At 38.8% G+C, this 22,482-nt stretch overlaps 1 pseudogene across 1 annotated transcript; it reads right to left on the bottom strand.

The window, feature by feature from the left end:
* Positions 1–5,505: 5,505 nt before the first annotated feature.
* Positions 5,506–17,537, bottom strand: LOC309625621 (eukaryotic translation initiation factor 2 subunit 3 pseudogene; annotated as a pseudogene). The gene has a single exon. The product of its transcript is annotated as a eukaryotic translation initiation factor 2 subunit 3 pseudogene (transcript).
* Between the last annotated feature and the right edge of the window lie 4,945 nt (positions 17,538–22,482).

The following is a 22,482-nucleotide window of genomic DNA, read 5'->3' as shown; positions in this document are numbered from 1 at the left end:
CATCATGTGAAAGTGTTATCAAGGTGTTAAGATGATTTTTCCACTCTGACAGGCCAGAATTTCAATGTTCCCTGGCACTGTTCTTCCCACAGATGCCCGTCATCTAGTGTCCCTGCTCTACTCTCTAAATGAGTCTTAAGTTGTTAAGTAGTTTCACCCTACACATCTATAGCCCAATCCTCAGCCACAAATTCATAGGGGACACCACACAGAGAATTCTGGAGCCTCCATTCTGCATAGTTCCCTAACTTTGATGCCTCATTCTGCAGAATCCAGCCACTTAAGTTGACTCAAACTTTGATCTCAACCTCTTTAGCTCAGTGACTTGCCACCACAATTTTCTCAGATACCAGCTCTCTGCACCATTATCAGAAAATTGTCTGGACAGTGGTGAGTTTCATCTCTTATTTCCTTTGTCCTCCAGGGTTACAGTGTTGTGCCTGCTGTTATCCAACGCCTGGAAATAGTTGCCTCATATGTTCTGTCAGTTTTATAGTTGATGATGGCAGAAGGAGTAGTCTGGGATCCATTATAACAACACAGTTATAACTGTACACAGTAGATGCAGAAATCTACTCTTTTCTTTATCTTTATATCCCCAGCACTTCCCACAGTTGACCCTTGAAACACATGGAGCTTAGTGGTGCCCACTCTCCACATATTTGAAAATCTTCGTATAACTTTATGGTTGGCCTTCTGTTATCTGTGGTTCCACCTCCAGGATACAACCAACTGTGGATTGTATAGTACTATACTACGTATATTGAAAAAAATCCACGTATAAGTGGGCCCACACCTTTCAAACCCCTGTTGTTCAAGGGTCAACTCTATCCAGCAAATAGTTAGTCTCCAACAACCAATAAATCTTTATTTAACAAAAGATTGACAGACTGATACTTTTCAATGAGTTATAATAATCCAGTTAAGTAATATTTTTATTATCCTATGAGATCTCCAAAATAGATTTTATTCTGATATAAAATTAATTTACTAAAATTAATAAGGGATGAGGAGAGAATTTTCTCTGGGAGTTTCCAGTTGCTTCCATTTATTTATAACTAACACAATTTTCTAGTCCTTTGATGATAAATAGATAAATACTCAGGCAAATTATAGTGAAAATCTAGGTTAACAGGAGTGCCTCAGAGAATGGAATTTTCTATTAATGTAATTTTCCCACCTAGTGAGGGTTAACAGAAAATCCTTCTGTTTTGTTACTTATTATTGAAAATGTCTATGAAATAAAGCAATTCACTTTCCTTTAGACGACGCAGCCTTTTAACATACAGCAAATTTAAGACAGATCTTCCTTCAGTGCCTCTGAATGCCAATCCATACTGGCCAGTCCAGACCTGGAACAAGTTCACAGAAGGAAGAAAATATCCAGGCAGCTCCCCTAAATTATGGCTTCACCAAATTCTGATCATACACAACATAGGACCTTTCGGAAAATGAATAACACTCTACTACCAGGTTCAAGTGTGATTCCAGAGACAAATGAATATCTTCTCACAACATCTTTTATAAACAAGACACAATCTCCAACCCCAGATTCTGTAGAACAAATTGAAGGAACACACAGTTCCTTTCCCTGTTTCTGCTAAGATCAGAGGAAAAGCAATACCCCAGCTCTCTGAGATTCTTGAACTGTCTCATGATGCAAAGCTGCACCTGAAGGAATCCTGGACCAGCTCCTGAGAAGTGTTCCCATATTGCTGCACTTTGTCTCTTTTCATTTACAGCCCTCACAAGCAAGGGAGCCAACCAATCACTTTGCTGGCTGAGGGACAAACCTTGTTCCCTTTCCTTTTTTATTTATTTATTATTAAATTTATCTTACTTGAGATTTATTTGACTCCTTGAATTTGTGAATTGTATCTTTCAACACTTCTGAAAAATCTTCTATCATTATTCTCTTCAGATATGGCCTCTGTTACATTTTATTTTTCTCACATTCTATTCTCCATGGTTCTTTATCTTTCTTTTATGTTTTCCATCTGTATATATTTCCTGGAAGCAGTCTGGATATTTCTTCTGATCTACATTCCAACTTATTAATTCTCTCTTTAGCTAATACAAGCTGCTATCAAATGCATCCACTGGGTGTTTGTATTCACTGCAGTGTTACTCAAAGTGTAGTTTTCAGAGAAGCAGCACTGGTATCACCTGGGAGCTTGTTAGATATGACAGTTCTTGGGCCTGACTTCAAACCAACTAAGTCAGAATCTATGAGAGTAGGGTCCAGGAAACTGTTTTGACATGCAACCCAGTGAATTTTTATACATGTTAAACTATAATATGCAGTCATTTATAATATATTTTTTTAATTTTATAAATTCTATTTGATTGATTTTAAAATGTGGTTGGTAATTCCTTGTTTTCTGTTTCCTGGAACATTTCTTTAAATTTGTCTTTTACTTCTTTTTTTTTTTTATAAATTTATTTATTTTTATTTATTTATTTTTGGCTTCATTGGGTCTTCATTGCTGTGTGCAGGCTTTCTCTAGTTGTGACGAGTGGGGGCTACTCTTCATTGTGGTGCGCCACGCGGGCTCAGCAGTTGTGGCACACAGGCCTAGTTGCTCCGTGGCATGTGTGATCTTCCCAGACCAGGGCTTGAACCCCTGTCCCCTGCACTGGCCCTTGACCATTGTGCCACCAGAGAAGTCCCTGTCTTTTACTTCCTTAAACATAATAACCATATTAGTTTTCTATTCTAATATTTGAAGTTTCTGGGGACCTGTTTCTGCTTTATGCTTTTTCCATGGGTTTCATGCACAGTGCGTATTTCCTTCTGAACTTAATGTTTTTTTATAAAATGCCCATTTTTCTTTCAAAATTGTTTCTGGGATGAAGGTGCACTCCCCCAGAGATAATCTGCATTTTTGGTGCCACATTTGTAAGGGTACTTTAGACTTACAGAGTGTTTAGATTTACAGAACCACTTGTGTGGGCTACCAATACATTTGAGAGCTAGCTAGTGGTTAAAACTTCTCAGAAGCAATTTTTTTTTCTCCTGATCTGATTAGTTGGATGACAAATTTCCATTCAGTCCCCAGAGGCTGGAGGAAGGTGGAATTACTTCTGATTACAGTGAAGATCTAGCTCTTAGAGTCCCTTTATGTAGATATGCTCTTTAATTAGACTCCCCACCTTGTATGAGCCTAAGGCTTATTCTGTTATTTCCCAAGCTCAGGCGACCACATAGTTCAAAGCTCAAAGTCACCACTTTCAGCAAATGACCTCAAAGCAGCAACAGTGCTTAATTTTATTTATATTTTAGTCTGATCATTTATACCATTTTATCAGTACTTCCATGTATTTAATGTCACATATATATGTTACACACACACACACACACACACACACACACACACACACACACACACAGTGGTATGCTGGAGCTGACTTCTACTGCTCTCAAGATTGAATTCTTAACATCTCTTAACATCTCTTCCCAGGTATGCATTCAGTGACATCACGTTGGTACTTTGAAAGCAGCTATGATGGGAGTGTTAACACCATGAAATTTGACAAATACAATAAATTAGGGTGCTTTTTTTCTAGAAAGCCAGCTGTTAAATATTAAACAGCCCATAGCAATATACATATACAGTCCAACGTTTTTCTTGTGTTTTTCAGGAGGATCTGTCTATCTAACAAATGGAACTGTCTTTGCTCTCTCCTCCCCACTACTGCAGATCTTGCTTTCACGGGGGACCCACTGTGTATACCCAAGATATATGCTGGGCTTCTTTTGCTTCTCCTAGCTCCTCATTAATAAACATTCCAAATAATTCAACTCCAGATCAAGACTCTCCTTTTTTGGTTTCCAATCATTTAAACTTTAGTCTTCAAAAATATCCTCTAAGGGCTTCCCTGGTGATGCAGTGGTTGAGAATCTGCCTGCCAATGCAGGGGACACGGGTTCGAGCCCTGGTCTGGGAAGATCCCACATGCCGCAGAGCAACTAGGCCTGTGAGCCACAACTACTGAGCCTGCGTGACTGGAGCCTGTGCTCCGCAACAAGAGAGGCCGCGATAGTGAGAGGCCCGCGCACCGCGATGAAGAGTGGCCCCCACCTGCCACAACTAGAGAAAGCCCTCGCACAGAAACGAAGACCCAACACAGCCAAAAATAAATATAAAAAGAAATTAATTAATTAATTTTTAAAAAAAGGTACAATTCCTGTCCTCAGGAGCTTTAAAAAAAAAAATATCCTGTAAGGTCGTTATTATTGTTATTTCTCTGTTTTGTAGATGAGGAAACTGAGGCCTGGAAAGATTATGTAACCTGATAAAGTTTACACACCTAGAAAGGGCTAGAAGTGTGTTTCAAACTCAGGCCTAACTCTAAAGCCATCCTGCCTCAACTGACTCTGTCTTTTCTGTTCCCTAAAACCAACTAGTCTTTCACAATTCATTCCTTCCTCCCTAACTAATCTTTTCTTCCTCCATAGTCTTTTATAATATCTACCTTTCTTCCTTCTGTTTCAAAATGGTAATTTTCCAAAGTGTTTTCATGAAAAATAAAGTGAGGGGATGTTCTGGAGTCAATTCATTCTTGGAAATGATGACTATTATAGCCTCCTTTTTATAGATCTATATGTACAATAACATATCAAGAACTCTAAAGAGTACTTCAAAAAAAACAAAAACCTCTTTATGTATATCAACAGCTTCCTGGTCAACTATCTCTTTAAACTCCAAATTAACTACATGGAACTTCCTTTTTATTTTATTTTATCTTATTTGCCACAATGCATTTCTGGAAACTGAGTTATAAAGAAGCTTAGGAATAATGTTGTGATTTGGATGCCATATTCTTAATGAAGGACTTACAATCAAATAAATTATAAATATGAACAATAATCTTTCTATAAAGCAAAGGTACCAAAATAAGATTTCATAGAATTTTAAAATACTAAAATGGTACAAATAGACTGCATATTTGATTATTGATTATTGAATAGACACCATTGTACTATAAAGAGAATTCACATCTCATGAAATATGCAATCCTGCTGTCTCATACATTTTATCTGAAACTAGTATTCTGCCATAATAAATATGACTAAACTTTCAAAGTGTTGTTGATTTCTAGGATGTTAGAAGGACTTTGGACATTGGTGGAAACTCTTAAAGGGGACAAGTGTGTTAATATGGCAACTCATAGATGATGACTATTGCCTTTACTTAATTTATATATATATTTTTTAATTTATTACTTATTTATTATTTTTATTTTTGGCTGTGTTTCTGCGTGAGGGCTTTCTCCAGTTGTGGCGAGCGGGGGCCACTCCTCATCGCGGTGCGTGGGCCTCTCACTATCGCGACCTCTCTTGTTGCGGAGCACAGGCTCCAGACGCGCAGGCTCAGTAGTTGTGGCTCACAGGCCCAGTTGCTCCGCGGCATGTGGGATCCTCCCAGACCAGGGCTCGAACCCGTGTCCCCTGCATTGGCAGGCAGACCCTCAACCACTGCACCACCAGGGAAGCCCCTTAATTTATATTTTAACTATTGGTATTGCAACTCTATAATTTTCTTTTTACTATAAATGTATAGCATATCAAATCTGTCCTGGTCTTTTGTGGGCTTGATATACAAGCTATCATTTATCATACTGATGCTATTGAAAAATACATTCTGACTTTCAAACAATCAACTAAGAGATGAACATTGGAACTTGACAGTCTGGGGCTGCCTACCCCAAGATAAAGTAGAACAAGCTGATTGGTCCAAATGCATACTGAAATCAGATTCTATATATAAGTATGTATATATTCCTATAGGAGCTTATTTGCTTGAAAGTTCCTTTCTTCTTGTAAAAGTTGATAGGTGACTTTTGTTAACTGAACCTATTGCTCAATTAAGATTTTACTATACTTTGAAATATTGCCAATGCAGCTAACATTTTGAGAAACTGGGCTAAGATTATCCATCTTTCATCTTCTTAGACTTTTTTAGGACATTACTTCACTACTCATGTTTCAATTATTTGACCTTGCTATGTGACAAATTAACCTAGGCATCTGAGGATTGTTTGTCTGAGAAAGGTTTTATTGCTCCTTCACTTTTGTAGGGTAATTTTGCAGGGTACAGAATCTTAGGTTGGTGGTGTCTTTTCTCAACACTTTAAATATTTCACTCCACACTCTTTGCTTGTGTGGTTTCTGAGGATAAGTTAGATGTAATTCTTATCTTTTCTCCTCTACAGGTAAGGTTTTTGTCCCCCATCTGTCTTCTTTAAGGACTTTTTCTTTACCTTTGATTTTCTGTCATTGGAAAATGTTTTGCCCAGGTGTAGTATTTCTGGTAATTTTTCTGCTTGGTGTTCTCTGAGCTTCCTGGATCTGTGGTTTGGTATCTGACATTAATCTAGGGTACTTCTCGGCTATTATTGTTTCAAATGTTTCTTCTGGTTTTATTTTTCTTTCTTCTCCTTTTGGAATTCCCATTATGCCTATGTTACACCTTTTGTAGTCGTCCCAGAGTCCTTGGATATTCTGTTCTGATTTTTTTCAGTCTTTTTTTTCATCTTTGCTTTTCAGTTTTGGAAGTTTTTACTGAGATAGCTTCAAGCTCAGAGTCTTTCCTCAGTCATGTCCAGTCTACTAGTAAACCTATCAAAAGCATTATTCACATCTGTTACATTATTTTTTATCTGTAGCATTCATTTTTGGCTTTTTTTCTTAAACTTCTATCTCTCTGCTTGCATATTTTTCAGTTCTCCTCCTCCTTCCACTTCTTAAGTGAGACAGGATGGCTAAAGAAGGCTGGAGTTGTGTATTTTCCTTTTCCCAAGTCAGTTAGGCACTAATAAAACCCCAGCAGGTTAGGCTCTGGCTAAATAATTTTCCTTTTTTTTTTTTTTTTTTTCATGAAAAAATAAGAGAAAAACTTTATTTCAAACAGGTTCAGTGGTATGTATGCTATAGCAAAGTCTGGTTGTAATAGCAGTTTCATTTCAAACATGAATTGATGCACAAATGTGACACTGTTTAATGATCAATTACTGCTAAAATGTGGATTAAATCCCTCAATGTGCCAATTCTGACATTTATTATAGACCCTATTTTTTATTTTAGTAGAAGAGGCTAATTTTCGTCAGAAGAAAATGAAAACAACCTTATGGCTTCTACTAAGGAAATGAGCTGTATCCCCAGTATTGCTTTGAAATTATACCCCTAGGTTGTTAAGAGAAATTCTGACTTCATCCAAACGTATTATTTGACTGATAATCTTCAGTCATCATCTACTGGTGGCTTGATTGTTACTCCTCTTCTTATCTGACCCCAACCAATTAAACGCCAGTGTTTCTCAACTCTCTGGCTAAGGGCTATTTTTTTCTCCCACTTCTGTGCACACAGGATTGGTGAGAACGATTTTACCCAAATCAGCCTTGACTGCCCCAACTCTTCCTCCTGTTGAAAGGGATCCTATGTTCACCATAAGCACTTCATTCTTAGACAGCTTTTGACCCTTTGCTGTTTTTTTGTCTCCTTCCATGTGTACACCAAGAAGTCGTCTAAATAGGAAATAGGAAATTTCCAATTCTGTGACGATCTCTGGTAAAGCTCCAACTGCACCAAGTACCTGCCCCACCATTCTGTCAGCCCAACACAAAGTAGGGTGAAATTTTCTTCCAACTCCAATAAGACCCCCTGGAGCAGCATACTGAAGATCATTTTGTTCCTCTAAAGTAATACAATTTTGGAAAAGATTGGTTTACACATGAGTTTTCCTTTGCTATCTTTGGAAACAATACCAGGTCTGACTTCTATCTCCTGGCCCACCTTTAATACTCCTTTTAAAATACTACTACTAGCCACACCACCTTTAAGGTCATCAAACTCACAGCCAGGTTTGGTGACATCAAAGGACCTAATAACAGTAAGTCGGGGTTCTGAAGTAAAGTCTCTTAGAGGTACTGGAATTTTCTTAATGATATACTCACAGACAACTTCAGTATTATATTTCAGCTGAGCAGAAATTGGAATAATAGGAGGTCCTCCTGCTACTGTACCTTGTACAAATGCAAGGATCTGTTCATACTGTTCTGTAGCCTGACTTTCTTTTACCAAATCAATTTCATTCTGCAGAATCAAAATATGTTTCAGCTTCATAATTTCTATGGCAGCCAGGTGTTCAGAAGTCTGAGGTTGAGGACAGGATTCATTACCAGCTACTAACAGAAGAGCTGCATCCATCACTGCTGCAACATTCAGCACAGTAGCCATCAAAATATCATGGCCAGGACAATCAACAAAGGAAACATGTCTGACTAGTCTGAAGTTCCCTTTGGTCCCTGGAATGTCGATAGGAAACTCATCAGGTATACTACTTCCACAAGATCTGTAACATTCTGATGAAGACAGTTTGCCTCATTAAGTTTGTAAATCTTGGCATTAGCCTATCCAAGCTTGATCATAATATTTCTTTCTAGTTCATTTTTGAATCTGACAGTGTGAACTCCAGAAATAGCTTTTACAATGGTAGATTTTCCATGGGCAATGTGACCAAGTGTACCTATATTAATTGTGGCTTGTCTGCTGATAACTTCGTGCGAGAGTGGAGTCAACCTGGTAACATCCAGTGTGGTGAGATCTTGGCAAGAAAGATGTTGCTGCCCCAGAGTCACACCAGCCTCGCCCCCCGCCATCTAAGGACAGATCTTGTTATGAAGAACAGAATGCTCTGACATATCTCAAGATGGTTCCTTTACCCCTCCCCCTGCCAGAAGCACAAGGATATTTTTCTCCGATATTCACTGTGAGAACTTCTAAAGGTAAAACTCACAAAAGGTCAAGCTTGTAAAGGTAAAACTCACAGAAGTGTGGGGACCCCCTTATGACTGAATCCTCCTGGAGTTTTTAACTCTCAGAAGTTGTCCACACTGAGCCTTCAGCAATTCATTGATTACATTTTAGGTTTCCCTACCCTGGTGGTACTAGTTCCCGTGAGGTTGCTGCTCGTAAGTTTCTGTGTTGGTAAGTTCTGATTCTATGTGCTTGCCTTTCAGTCTCTCAACTGGAGGGGGACAGCAGTTTGCCCTGTGACTTTACTTATCTTATGGATCTAAGAAGAGTTGAATTTTCATTATGTTTAGCTTTTACTTGTTGTTAGGATGAAATGGCAACTTCCAAGCTTCTTGCATGCCAGACTGGAAATCATCTTTTGGGATCTGGGGGTTATTGACAGTCTAGACTTGTGTTGACTTGAATACTCTTCAAATCTCTTTTTAGTTTATAACCATCTTTGCAAAGGAGAAACATTCTGTTGGTTCTTTTATTGAAGCTTTCAGCTGTACTCACAACAATTTTTTTCAAAATTTGGTTAAGCTTAAATCATCTTTGGAATTTAGGAGTATTTCTTTTATCTCTACCAGTCTATTTGCCTGGTGAATTTTCTGCATTGGAACAGATATACTGATGAAACTCTGGATAATTTCTCCTGTTGTGATTCCAGAGTTACATTTCTGGTTCTTTGTCTTTTTCATCTTTTTCATTTGTTATTTTCCTGTGCTCTCTGAGGATACTGTCTTTGCTCTTATTGTTGAGGTCAGACAGACATCTGGTCTCTCTGAACTTTTCCCATTGGGTTTTATTCATAGACTTCTTTCTCTTTCTTTTCTTATCTAATAGCAAACAATATCTCATATTCCCTGATATCTTGGATTTTTTCATCTAATTTAAATTGCCCATTGGTTGCCTCTATTATATGAAAAAAGTTAATGAAGAATTTAACTAGGGAAGATCACCTACTGGCCCAGTCAATCTTTACATATTAGATTCAAACTGTGGAGCCCAATTTTTCTCTGCTTACATACTCACAATTTGGTGGACACAGTTCAACCCAGATAGAGTAAAACTCATTCAGAAGTTATACCATTAAAAACATCTGGTGAAAATATAGTCACAAAGTTGAATGATTTATCAATAGTTAACCATCTGGAGTCTTCTCTTGAGGGAACTAAAACTTTCATCATAGTAGGATGTTTTGCTATCAATTGGCCACCCTTAAATTTCAAAATTAAATATATATAAATAAAGCAGCTCTTACGGTTCTAATAGCTGTTTTTCTCTTCTTTGCTTATTTGAGTTCTCCTGTTCTATGATCTTGTGTTAGGATTTTTCAATATTATGAGTTGGCACCTTTTAGATATTTGGGTACCCACTGATGTTTTTTAATTTTTTAGATTTTATTTATCATTGATATGCTGATAATGTCAAATATAAATTGATCTCCCCCTTTTTCCAGAGGTAAAAGCCATCACATCTTTTTGTACTCAGATATTATGAAATGATATATTCTGTGGAACTGACCATATTTTACTCCTGACCTTTAAATTCTTAGTAATTTTCCTTCTCCTTTAAGTATAATTTTAGATATGAATCATAAATGTTTACTCATATTAACTAGAAAACAATGTGATTAATAGCCAGTCTTCAAGTATTTTAAATATTTAGCAAATTGATACCAGTGGTTTCATTCTTTATTTAATTCTTAAAATTATGTCCCCTGGAAGTTCCTAGTTGAAGTCAATGTGGTGCTTAGATACACTGTCTAAATTATACTCATGGTAATGATAACTCTTATGGAATGCCCATTATGTGACAGTAACCCTACATATTTTTAATCCTTTAAAAAAATTGTTTTTAAGGCAGCTAAAACTTGTAGAAATTAATTACTTTGCTCAAATTGTGCTCATATATGGAAAATTCATGGTAAGAACCTGGATTTTTGCAACTCTAAAGCCTGCGTCCTTTTCTCTCTACAGCATTACCTCTCCATGGTACAGGTGAGCCATCTCTTCAGTTATTATGATGTCTGATTAGTATCTCAACTCTCTACCTCATTTTTCCTGTATAGATTATTAATATGTGGCAGAACCAATGAACTTCGCAGAGTAAATATATTTATTTACTCTCTAAGTGACTGATATAGATCACTGGATGGTCATTAACACCATGGCTGTTAATATACATTGTAAAAGATGGCTGAAATGAATGAATCAGCTCCGGGATGAAGGCACAGCACGCGGTGTTTCCCAGCTTTCCATGGAGATGAAACTTAGAGCACTAGGTTTGGGGTCACACGCTTGAATTGAGACTCTGCTCCACTACTTACTGGATGTGTAATATTGCACAACCCACTTAACCTCTCTGAACTTCTATACTGATCTCATAGTGTTTTCAAGAAGATTAAATGAGATATAACATGTGTAAAATGGTATTACCTTCTGAAGAGCACTCTATAAATATAATTATTTTATTAGAGCAGCAGTCATTGGTAAACTCTGATGCTACTGAGATTACTTGGAAAAGAGAGAAAATGTGTTGCGTGTTACTGTTCTATTATTTAAATCTTTTCACACTTGGACTCCTACATTGCTTTACAGTCTGGATCATGCTTAACTTTCTGTTTGCAGCTTAACATCCTGCAAATGATTTATCACTTGCTTTACCATCTGTGCCTGCTACAAAATCTAGGTTAAATTATAGGATTTTTGTGTGTTTAGTGTCCTATGAAGATTTGCGTAAATATTTGGGGGATCTTCTAATGCGTGTTTAAGTCTTCCTTCTTCCTTCTATAATATTCCTCAATATTTTGGTATGAGTGAAAGGGAGTATATGAATTAATCAATAATAATTAATAAGCTTTTGACTGTGGCATATGCTGAATACAATCAAGCTCCTGGAGGGCAACACATACAGCATGTTACAAGTCTGTCACAATATGTATGATTTATGTATGTAAATACTAGGTCATAATCAATCTTCATTTGAAGAAATCACATATTTATAAAACAAAACAAGTCAGCATTTAACATTACTTCTGTCATCAGCAATGTTGTCTGAAGCTATCCTACTCTGTTGTACCATTAGAATAATCTATTATGGTATTTACAGAGAAAAACACTCCATACAGGAATTTCTGAGTAAGATGGAAATAAAATAGGATGTTGCTTTCTTAATGACATATTTTTCCTTTATTCCAGGTAAAATACACAATGAACAATAATTAAGAGGACAATTTGATGGTCTATATGACAAATTTTAGTGGGTACATTTCCTGTGGAAAGTATACATAGTTGACATACAAAAAAAACACAAACTTTCCGTGTGTTTTAATTAGGGAGCTTTGATAGTATTCATTATAGTAAATTATTTCAGATATAATGTTAACACAAAGATGTAGCACACAAAGCAAAATTGAACAAAGGTCCAAATGGGATATTATTAAAATGTCAAAGTGAGTAAGCAGATGGGGTTTGTACGGCTCAGTGGATTAGTCACCAGGCCCCATTACCTTGGGGACTCTAGTGAAATCCAGTCTCAGTAGAATGATTAGAAAGTAAAAATAAAGGGTATATGCAGAAGCAAATAAATCATTTTATTTGTGTTCCCAACTAAAACACAGAGGTTTTTTTATATTTACTTTTCTTTCTTTAACCGCAAGACTACATGAAGATTACAATACAGCTACATTTATTTTTATCAGAGCTTTTTTCCTCTAAGATTGTGGAAATGAAAATAGAAGAAGAGATTGGAAACTATACAGATTTGTCATGCTCTTCATGTAACAGAGCATGTGCCCTGCAGAGGCCAGATGAAAGCATGCACTTTCTCTAGTGAAGCTTCAGCACAATACACCAGCGATTGTGTGGGGAGGTGCCACTCAAAGCACTGACTCTGTAACAATCTCATAAAGAAGAAATTACGATTTTTTTTTTTTACTGTCTTTCATCCTGGTCATCCCGCTAAAGCAATTACTACTACCTACTCTTTGCAGACACAAATTGAAACGTAGCCATCTACACTTCCTCCAAATTTTGACAAATCACTTTGACTTTTATTATGGCTCTACAGTTTAACACTCATCAAACCTCACAATCTGTACTGGTAAGTTAAGATTTAGAACACGAACACACATCCTAAAGGAAAAATTAGAATTGGTAGAAAGTCCTTTCCCCAGATCAAATAAAAGTATTACTCGGATATTTTATGATAAAAAGAAAGTAATTGCATGTTACACACTAGAGTTTGTGAAGTGTGCTTTCTGGATGACTTTTTGGTAAGAGCTCAGAACTGTTTGGGTGGCACTCCACTACATAAAATAAACACTTGCTGAATGCAGATTCCCCCATATAAGTAGCTCTTGAGACAGCAGCTGCAGTGTAATCGTGAATCCATTATTACTCTAGAGATGGAAGTCAAAGCAAGCTAAAACAGTAAGATGATACAACCCAATCTATTCAGGATACTATGTTGATTTGGGGGGATTCCATAGATAAGCACAGGCTTCTATTAAAATATAGTCTGCTCTTTGAGAATTCACTGAGTCCACTGGTGCTAAATACGTGTGTGTATATACAGGGTTTTCCAAGGAATCATAACCAATAGAATTTTATGTACATATGTAATTCTAAATATATATGGCAAGATATATAATTAAGATACTGCAATAAAGGACAAAATTGAAAGTAGAATAGGAATCTCATATTGCTACACGGTGCCAATTACATTACCACATTGTTTCCTCACTGCAAGACTAATAAGAATCTACAAGCACCCAGAGCCCAAGAGACTTGAACATGCCTGGTGAAAATTGGAAATCAATAGGAGTCTATAATCGCAAGCAAACGGAATCATTTCCATTGGGGTGAAAGACGGCAGGCAACACAGAGCTTGTACAGAGCTGTTGCACACAGGGCCAAATGGTGCCCTTTCTCTTCTGCCTGCCTTGGTGTTCCTAGGTGGACACCTGTTTGTTTGTTTGTTTAACGTTGTTCTTGTTTATAAAAGAAAAGGAAATTATTCTTTAGTTTTAGGCATCAAAGGAATAGCAAACCCTTGCATTGAACTCATGCTAATTAAATAATGATTTTTTTTCTGAATTTACTAGGAATGGGAGATAATTCATCTGAATTTGGCTCCTCTGCCTATCTGTACTCCTGGTACCAAGTGAGCAAATGTTTCCAGATTTTTTGTCAACTCACCACAAATTCATCTCAATTCTGGCTCGAGGTAAACTCCATTTCCAAAGCTAAGAGGTAATTTAGTCTCCAGGGTCATGTGGTTCTGCCCCTCCTTTAAGCAAAGCCTACCAATTCAACATGAAAATGAACATTACTATCCCCTAGGGGCCAAGCTAAACCAAACATTTAATTTCATTGCAAATGCCTATTTTCTCCCAGTTGAAATTACAAAGGTCTTTTTATTGTTGTTCTTGCTTTTTAGTCTATTACATGATGCACCCAATTCAAAGCTGTCCTTGAGCTCTCTGGCTGAGACAGAAACACACAGTTCAGTGATACGAATGTGGAGTCCTTATGAAAGACACGAATGCATCCACCCGCAGAAAGGCAGGTAGTACACTCAGTGACAGCCTCCCTGAGACAAAAACGGAAAGAGATGTTGCTCTTCAGACAACTGCGCCTTCAAAAGACTTTCAAAATGTAAACCAAAGTTAGCTTCACAATGTTCACAGCTATCCTGCCCACTTTTCTAGCAAAGGCGATTGTACTGAAATTGATGGGTGCCTAGGTCAGTTTTCAACAAACAATGCTGAGCCAAAAGTCTATTTATTTCTAACAGTTTGGAAATATAAAATATGCTAGGATGCTACCTTGTTAGTGAAAAGTGTGGAAAGGTTGTAAATGTTGCCCCTGAGGGGTGACCAATACATGCCTGGATTTAAGGGCATTTGTAAGGTTGGGGTGGTTCTATCTTGAAGGTTCTATAAATCCGCATTAATAGTTTCCGGAGAAATTGGGACTTAACGTGTTGAATGAAATATAGATTACTAGTTACCAATGTTCTGCAGCGCACAAAATTCAGATTTAAGAGAAAATGGCTTTTCCTACAAATTGACTTTTTCTACCCCTTCTACACTGCTTATGTTCTAGTAATTTAGTTTGTTAAAAGGAAATACGGACCCCAAATAGAGATAAACAACAAAGAAAAATACCCAGTACGATGTTTTACACAGATAATACAGAAATAAATATCTTTGAAATTCATATAGGATTTTCTATAGAGTTTAATATATGCCCTATTCAGCATCTTGGGTTCATGCAGCATGATTTTTTCCTTCAGAGAAAGCGGCTTCTTCCTGCCATGAGTTCAGATATATTTTCTTAAGTGTGCAAATTCCATAAGCACAGGCTAGTCTGGGGCAGAGGCAGAATGGATATCAATTTATGGACTCTGATTTGGGAAGAACCCAATAATTTCTCTCTTGAGGCTTTCAGAACTGACTTGAATTCCTCCTCTGGGCTTATTGTATTCTCCCACAGGAATTCTTGTCTCTGTTCATTCCAGTAGAGCTGTCTTCCTCAACACAACTCTGATCTTGTTTGTCTTTTACTCACACTTGCCAGAGGTTCTTCCATTGCAGGGCTTATGTGGGGTGGGGTGGACGGAGTCTGACCATTTTAGAATGTCCCTGACAGGCTTCATCACATCTTCTTAATTTTATTCCTCCTACACCTCTGCAACATCATAGTAAACAGTCATCTTACACTTGTATCAATCTGAGTCATTCGCCACCTTCCACCACTTATCTTAGCAAATTTCTACCCTATAAATCAGGCACCTCACAGGGCTGGCATGTAGTAGATGCACAGTAAACCATGTGATTGAAGAAGAGATCAGGTGGATGAGATGAGAGCCATCTTCATGGTACCACTTCAGACTGTTGCCCAGAGAGCAGCTCCATGGAACTTGGAATCTTACAAAATCCCTTTCCCTCTGGCTCCTGAGAGCACTTCTTGTAAAATGGGTGACAAAATACACCCATTTTACAACTATGAAATTTATAATTTTAAAAAAGTTCAGATTCCTTCTCCTTTTCAGGGAAAAATGAGTGCATTTTATTATATGAAGCAACACCTAATGTATTTTCATGTACTATTGTTTAAATTTCCATCTTTACCAGATAGATTCTCAAACATCCTTGACTTTGGATGATCAGTATGTTTGTGCAAGAGGTTTCTGGGGAGAATCTGTTTTTGCCCTAGGAAAAGGCAAAATATCAACATGTGAATTGTGTAAAATTCTACATATAAGAACATATTTTTTTGTCTAGTTCTATTTCTGGTCTTTATTGAAGACAAACACACACACATACACACACACACACACACACACACACACCATAAAAAAAGTTTTGAGAGGAACAAATTTTCTTTGACAAGGCATTAGTTAACATTTTGGCCTTTTAAAGTTTCCTTAATACTAGGATTCCCTGTGCTAATTGTTCAATTTACGTATTGTTATACACATACACTGTTTATTCAGTACTAAACTGATTCCAAAAGTACTACATTAAAATAAACTTGTTATTTGGTGACTGGCTTTGTTCATAAAGTTCTGTGTTTCACATTTCCAAAATATATGTTTATATCAGAAAAGTCATTATTCTAAGTTTCTTTTTAGCATAGCTTCCTTTTAATATTTTACATACGTTGCATCTTTGTTTTATGTAATAAGTAATTTTTCAAATAGACTTCAAAAAAAATTTTAATAATAACAAAGGATGCTCTAATGGAAAGGCAAGAGTATAGGGCAAGGGGCTATCTCTTCCTTCAGTTCATTAGTCTTTGGCAGAGCCCAACCAAGGTCAAATTCACCTAGGATGCCCAATAGCTGTGGGCATCTCCACAGGGTCAAGAAAGCAAACCCATCATGGATTAAATTTTTTTCAATTTTAACGTTGCAAGAGGTGTTTATTTTACAGGCACTGCTACAAAATGAGGAATCACCATAAAACATATCAAATGGAAAATAATTTAACTTCATTTTGCTTGATGTTTATAATCAAACATGACTTCGTGAACTTGCTTGTAAAAGTCTGTACCTTCAAATCTGTAAAGCAAAGGTTTACCGCAATGAGACATAAACTGTCTCTATCCACAATATTTGTATGTATTTCCTATACATACAAATTCTTCCAACAGGCAGCAATGCTTGCAAATAGGCTTTAAACTTCCATAAAGCTGCACAATATTTCACTTTCTGTTAAAACTTTTACACTCTCTTAGGAAACTTAACAATAAAAATGCTTATATGTATAGCCCAACTCTGAACACTGCTGGTCTGGTTATGAGTATTAAATTTTTGACCAAAGAGTTTGGTGGGTTTGAGTTGAAATCTTGACCTAAATGCTATATTAATGATCACTCATAAAACACATTCAGCATGCTAACGTTATAAAATAGGGTTCCATTCAAAATATACATTGGCAGTTGCATTTGTATTTTAGGCAGAATAAAAAGCATGTTTAACTTTTTTATATGCATATAGTTTAAGCAAATTATTCTGTGAAAGTATGCTTAATTTTAAAAAATTTCTTAATTTAAACTCTTTGTAAAAAGTAACAAAGAAAAGGTAACTAAATTTTGCTGTTTAAAAAATGCTGTTTGTTAATATTGCCTTCCAAAATATAAGGGTACTTTTTCTTCAGCTGAAATAGAGCTATAACACCAGAGTTTTGGCGTTCACAAATTTTGATTGTAAGTATGATGGCTACATTTATTTTGCTGCATTGAACAATGCAGGACTTTCTGCTTCAGTGGTAGTGAGTGTTCTTTTTTCTGTACATAATGCAGAAATGAAAATGACGTAGTAGTCACTGATAACGAATCGGACACTCCAGAGCTGTTTGGCGATTCGTGCTGCGTGCCTTCGGTTAAGAGTTCTTGGATTGTCATTCGATTACCATCCTTTTGTGGCTCAGTTCCACGATCTTCATCTTCTTGTCGTCAGCCCCTTGCTGCTCTTTCAGGCGCTCTAACCTGCTCTGCGTCACGCACTTGGGCCTCTGCCTCTGCTCCTCGGCCTTTACCAGGTGCTGCCTCCTCTCCTTTGTTCCGGTACCACCATGTCGTCATCTCGCTGATGGTGTGAAAAGGAAGGAGGCCCTGCTGGGCCTAGAAGGAGGCTGCTGGGCCAGGGGCTGAGGACTGACCGGCCCGAGGAGGTGGGGCCTCCGCAGAGGCTGCACCGCTCTTCTCCCCACCTCAGCCATGCCTCCGCCACCCCTACCCAAGTGCCTTGCTGAAGACCATGACCATCCCCTTCTCTGCGGTTTTATCACTCCCCCCAACTCCTGCTTTCTCCAGGGGGCGGGGCTGGGCAGCCCAGGGGACCAAGGGCAGGCCTTAAAGCGCCTGGGAGAAAGGCAGGAATTGAACAAGCTGGACAGTGGCCTTCAAGCTGTGCCTGAGTAGAGGACAGGGAGCTTGGTATGTGCTTAGATGACCAGGCCGGAGCTGCAGCTGGGGCTCTTTTCCTGGGAATTGGGTAAAACTGTTTGCTACGTGTCCCCATTGAGGAAAAGGATGGGCATGGGGGGTTCCAAGAGACCCTGTGTGTGTGTGTGTGTGTGTGTGCACGTGCGTGCATCTTTCTTGGTCTATGTCTTTGGAGCACTGATTGTAGAGTACTGGTCCTCCAGCAGCCGCCTCCCCCACCCTCAGACCCCTGCCAGCTGGCCACTTCCCTCCCTCAGCCTGCCCTGCTAGTCTCTGAGCCTCGGAGGCCCCAGCCTGTGAGAGAACAGGGCTCCCAGGGCCTCTCAGCCCCCGTCTCTCCTCCGGATGCCCTCCTCCTGCACCCCATTCCTGCCCTGCCTCTGAGCTGGGCTCCTCAGCCCTCAGGGCCCCCTGTGAGTTCCCTCAGAAAGTGTTCTCAGGAAGCGCCACTCCCTTGCCCTGGCCCTGTTTATAAGACTCCAGGGCTAGTGCACCCCAATCTTCACAGACACTGAACTTAGAGGTTCTACGTGGGTGTCCCCAACAGTGCACCCCCAGCCTGCAGTCACCCCATTATAGGCCCTCACTGTAACCCTCACCCGCTCACTGCTGAGGTTGCCTTTGTGCCCTCTTCCCCCCCACCCGCCCCCTGTTCCCAACCAAATGGTGGCAAGAGATTGAATCTTTTGCTTCCACGGCTGTGCCCTCCCCATCTTCCCACCATACTAGCTACTATGGGGGCTCCATTCTGTAGAGAAAGCTCTGGATCACAGGGAATGCAGGGGGGCCAGTCTAGGTTCCTCTCTCTGTGTAGAAACGGTATAGACCGTTAGAAAAAATTCACTTATAATAGACTGAATTTTCCACTAGGCCAGCAACACAGAGGCTTGAATTTGAACTTAAATGGCTTTTTTTAAAACTTAATGCTACTCAACCATAAAAAAGGATGAAATTTTGCCATTTGCAGCAACATGGATGGCCTTGGAGGACATTATGCTAAGAGAAATAAGTCAGACCGAGAAAGACAAATACTGTATGAGATTATTTATTCATGGAATCTAAAAAATACAACAAACTAGTGAATAGAACAGAAAAGAAGCAGACTCACAGATCTAGAGAACAAACCAATGGTTATCGGTGAGGAGAAGGAAGGGGGGAGGGGAAATATAGGGGTAGAGGTTTAAGATGTACAAACTATTATGTATAAAATAAGCTACAATATATGTTGTACAACAGGGAGAATATAGCAAATATTTTATAATAACTGTAAATGGAGTATAACCTTTAAAAATTGTGAATCACTATATTGTACACCTGTCACTATATTGTGTACAGTATCACTATATTGTGCACGATGTATATATTATACATCGACTATACTTCAATAATAAAAAGAGAGAGAGGAGCATTAAAATATGAAAAAAATATATAATATTTCTCTCCCTCATGAATTTGAGGATTGAGCTTCAAGCTCTCTACATATGGGAACCAGGAAGGATTTCTCTCACATGAATTGATAAGTTCCAGGAGGGAAAGGCCATGTTTGTCTTGTGCAGTTTCCTCAGTGGTATAAAGTAGGCAGTCAATTAATGGTGATTAAATAAATGAGTGACTGGATCAACACATTAGTACAAATGTCATTATTAAATCAGCCAGTTATCCAGCAGGAGGTGCAGAGTAAGAACAAATAAGCTTTGAGGCCAGAAAATAAAATTTCCTGAACTTTGGAGGACAGGAGATAAATGGGCAACATATTGCAACCCTAGGCTACAAACGTGCTCTGTTACACAGAGGGCTGATGGACAGGCAGGCACTGGTTTGAACTTGGTGTTGGATACGGAGATGCCAGTTTTGGGAGGCACTGGGTAGGACCGTTAAAGACCAATTTGTTCAGACTGTTAACAAAGTAATGCAAGGAAGGGTTGGAAGCATATTGCTATGAAAGGAAAACTTTGAATTTTAGCCTTAAAAAAAAAATAACTTGGAAAACTTTTGCAGGTATGCAAGAGTCTATCTCTACCACTGCCAACATTTCCTTCTCGGCCCGTTTTTTCCATCTTCCATTTTCCTACTCTTCTTTGGAGCAAATGTGAGCTCCAAAGCTCTCCATCATGCGCCTGGAATCTAGCTGGGCATCTGGTGGCCAATAAAGCTTATAGGAAAAGCCTAGAGAGAAGGTGAAGAGAAAATGTTTTTCAGTCTTTCCTACCACCCAGGCCTGACTGGACCAGCTACAAAACCTATTTACTCAGCACTATCAGCGTTCTTTTTTTTTTTTTATATTTATTGGACTATAGTTGATTCACAATGTTGTATTAGTTTCCGGTGTACAGCAAAGTGAATCAGCTATACATATACGTATATCCACTCTTTTTTAGATTCTTTTCCCATATAGGCCATTACAGAGTATTGAGTAAAGTTCCCTGTGCTATACAGTAGGTCCTTATTAGTTATCTGTTTTATATATAGTAGCGTGATCTGCCAACTGAGACAACGACCTTTCCAGAACGTATGCTAGAAGGTCATCGGCAGGTCCTGAAATAATCTCTTAAAGGCCCTAGTACAGTGTTGCTTTTCCTCCTTTCCATGCACCCAGACACTCCTCCATTCTTATCCCCACCCTTTTCCTAGGAAGATTCACCAATAGCTTCTCTTTCATGAGAGAGCCACAAATGATCAAATAATTCACAAGACAAGCTCCAGCTTGCAACAAGGTATAATTAAAAGGTGTCACATATTTACCAACTGGCTCACCTCTAGCTCAGCATATAGGACTAGAAAAATCTTTCACTGTGCTAGTAGAATCCAGCCGCCTGCTGAGAAAACTGTGTCAGCCTGACAGCGCCTGGCTTAATTACTTCAAACTTAAAATAATTAATAAGTTCCTCATTTTCCAACAGGAAAGCACTTAATGCTGTTCAATAAAATAATTCAAAGCCTACGTAGCTCGCTGCTATGTAAGAGGGTGTTGGGTTTGGGGGTTCTTTGTGCTCTCTTCTTCCTGTAACGTTGGGTAAGTCACCCGCTACACATTTGACATGATGTTTTCTTGCCAAGCGTCCCACAGGAATGTGAGTTCCAATCATTACATTTCTTCTAGCAAACCCAGTCTTCCTCAAATTCACCAGGGAGAGCCTTGCTTTCCCTTCCTCCTCCTTCTTACTAATCCTTCTGTGTCATGGGGTTCACTGTAAATGGTCTGAGGAGACTTTCAGCCCCAAAACCTAAATATTTGCTTAAAATAAATGTAGAAAGAGAGTGTAGGAAGGTGATTGAAAGAAAGAATAAAAATGATGCAGGGAAAGGAAACCTGAAAAAAGGAACCATAGTAATGAAACAGCAATGAAGGGTGGGTAAAATGGGCCCCAATTTCACTTTCCTCTAGTGGGCTTTCGGGGTGTCTGCACAGGTGCTGCAGGAGGTACTACTGAGGCACAAAGCAGCAGATCTTATTTTTTTAATGTTTAAAGGAAGCTTTTTTAGGGTGAAAGTGAAATTTCTCTCAAGGAGAGAAATTTTATTCCAAAACGCATAATGCAGAGCAATAGAGAAAGCTGTGGTTTCTCGAAGGTTGTATTTCTGTAATCTGCCCTAAAAAGAAAGCATTTATTCCATCCTGAGTGGGTCATCTTTAATAGAGAAGTTATTGTTCGGAGCTCCATAAGGCTATTAAAAATGGTGGGGGGAGGGGACAGGAATAAAAGGGTAAATGTCAGCAAGGCCTGCGCTTAGCACCAGCCGGGAGGCAGCTGTGAGCTCCAGCCCACTGCTGCCCAGCGTTGGTGTGCGTGGGACGATCCCCTGGGCACTTGCTGCAGCGCTCAGAGTTCCATCCCCCCTCCGAGCTTCGGATTCAGTGGGTCTGCAGTGGGATTTGGAACCTGTCTCTGTAGTAATGACTCCAGGTGTGTCCCACGTGTGTGTTCAACCGCCCACACTTTGAGAAACCAGCTCTCAGCGACTCGGGCGTCCTGCGTACCCGAGAGGGACCACCTCTGATGCCACTGCTCAGGGGAAGCAAATGAGATTAACAGACACTCCTTCATGTCAAGTGTTCTTAAGCAAGATGCCAAAGTTTCCTTGCCTCTTCCAACAAGATAAGCTATCTGTCAGCAGTGAGGCACAGGCAGTGACCTCACAAATCCTTACTTAAACTTGATTTCTTTCAAAATCCTGCTAGCTCCTTTGGGAAAACAAAACAATAAATGAATTGAAGGAAAACTC

The sequence above is a fragment of the Balaenoptera borealis genome (genome assembly GCF_965194805.1).
Source record: "Balaenoptera borealis genome assembly, chromosome: 1".
Taxonomy (NCBI): Eukaryota; Metazoa; Chordata; class Mammalia; order Artiodactyla; family Balaenopteridae; genus Balaenoptera; species Balaenoptera borealis.
The sequence above is the reverse complement of the archived record's forward strand: the minus strand, read 5'-3'. Positions and strand labels throughout refer to the sequence as shown.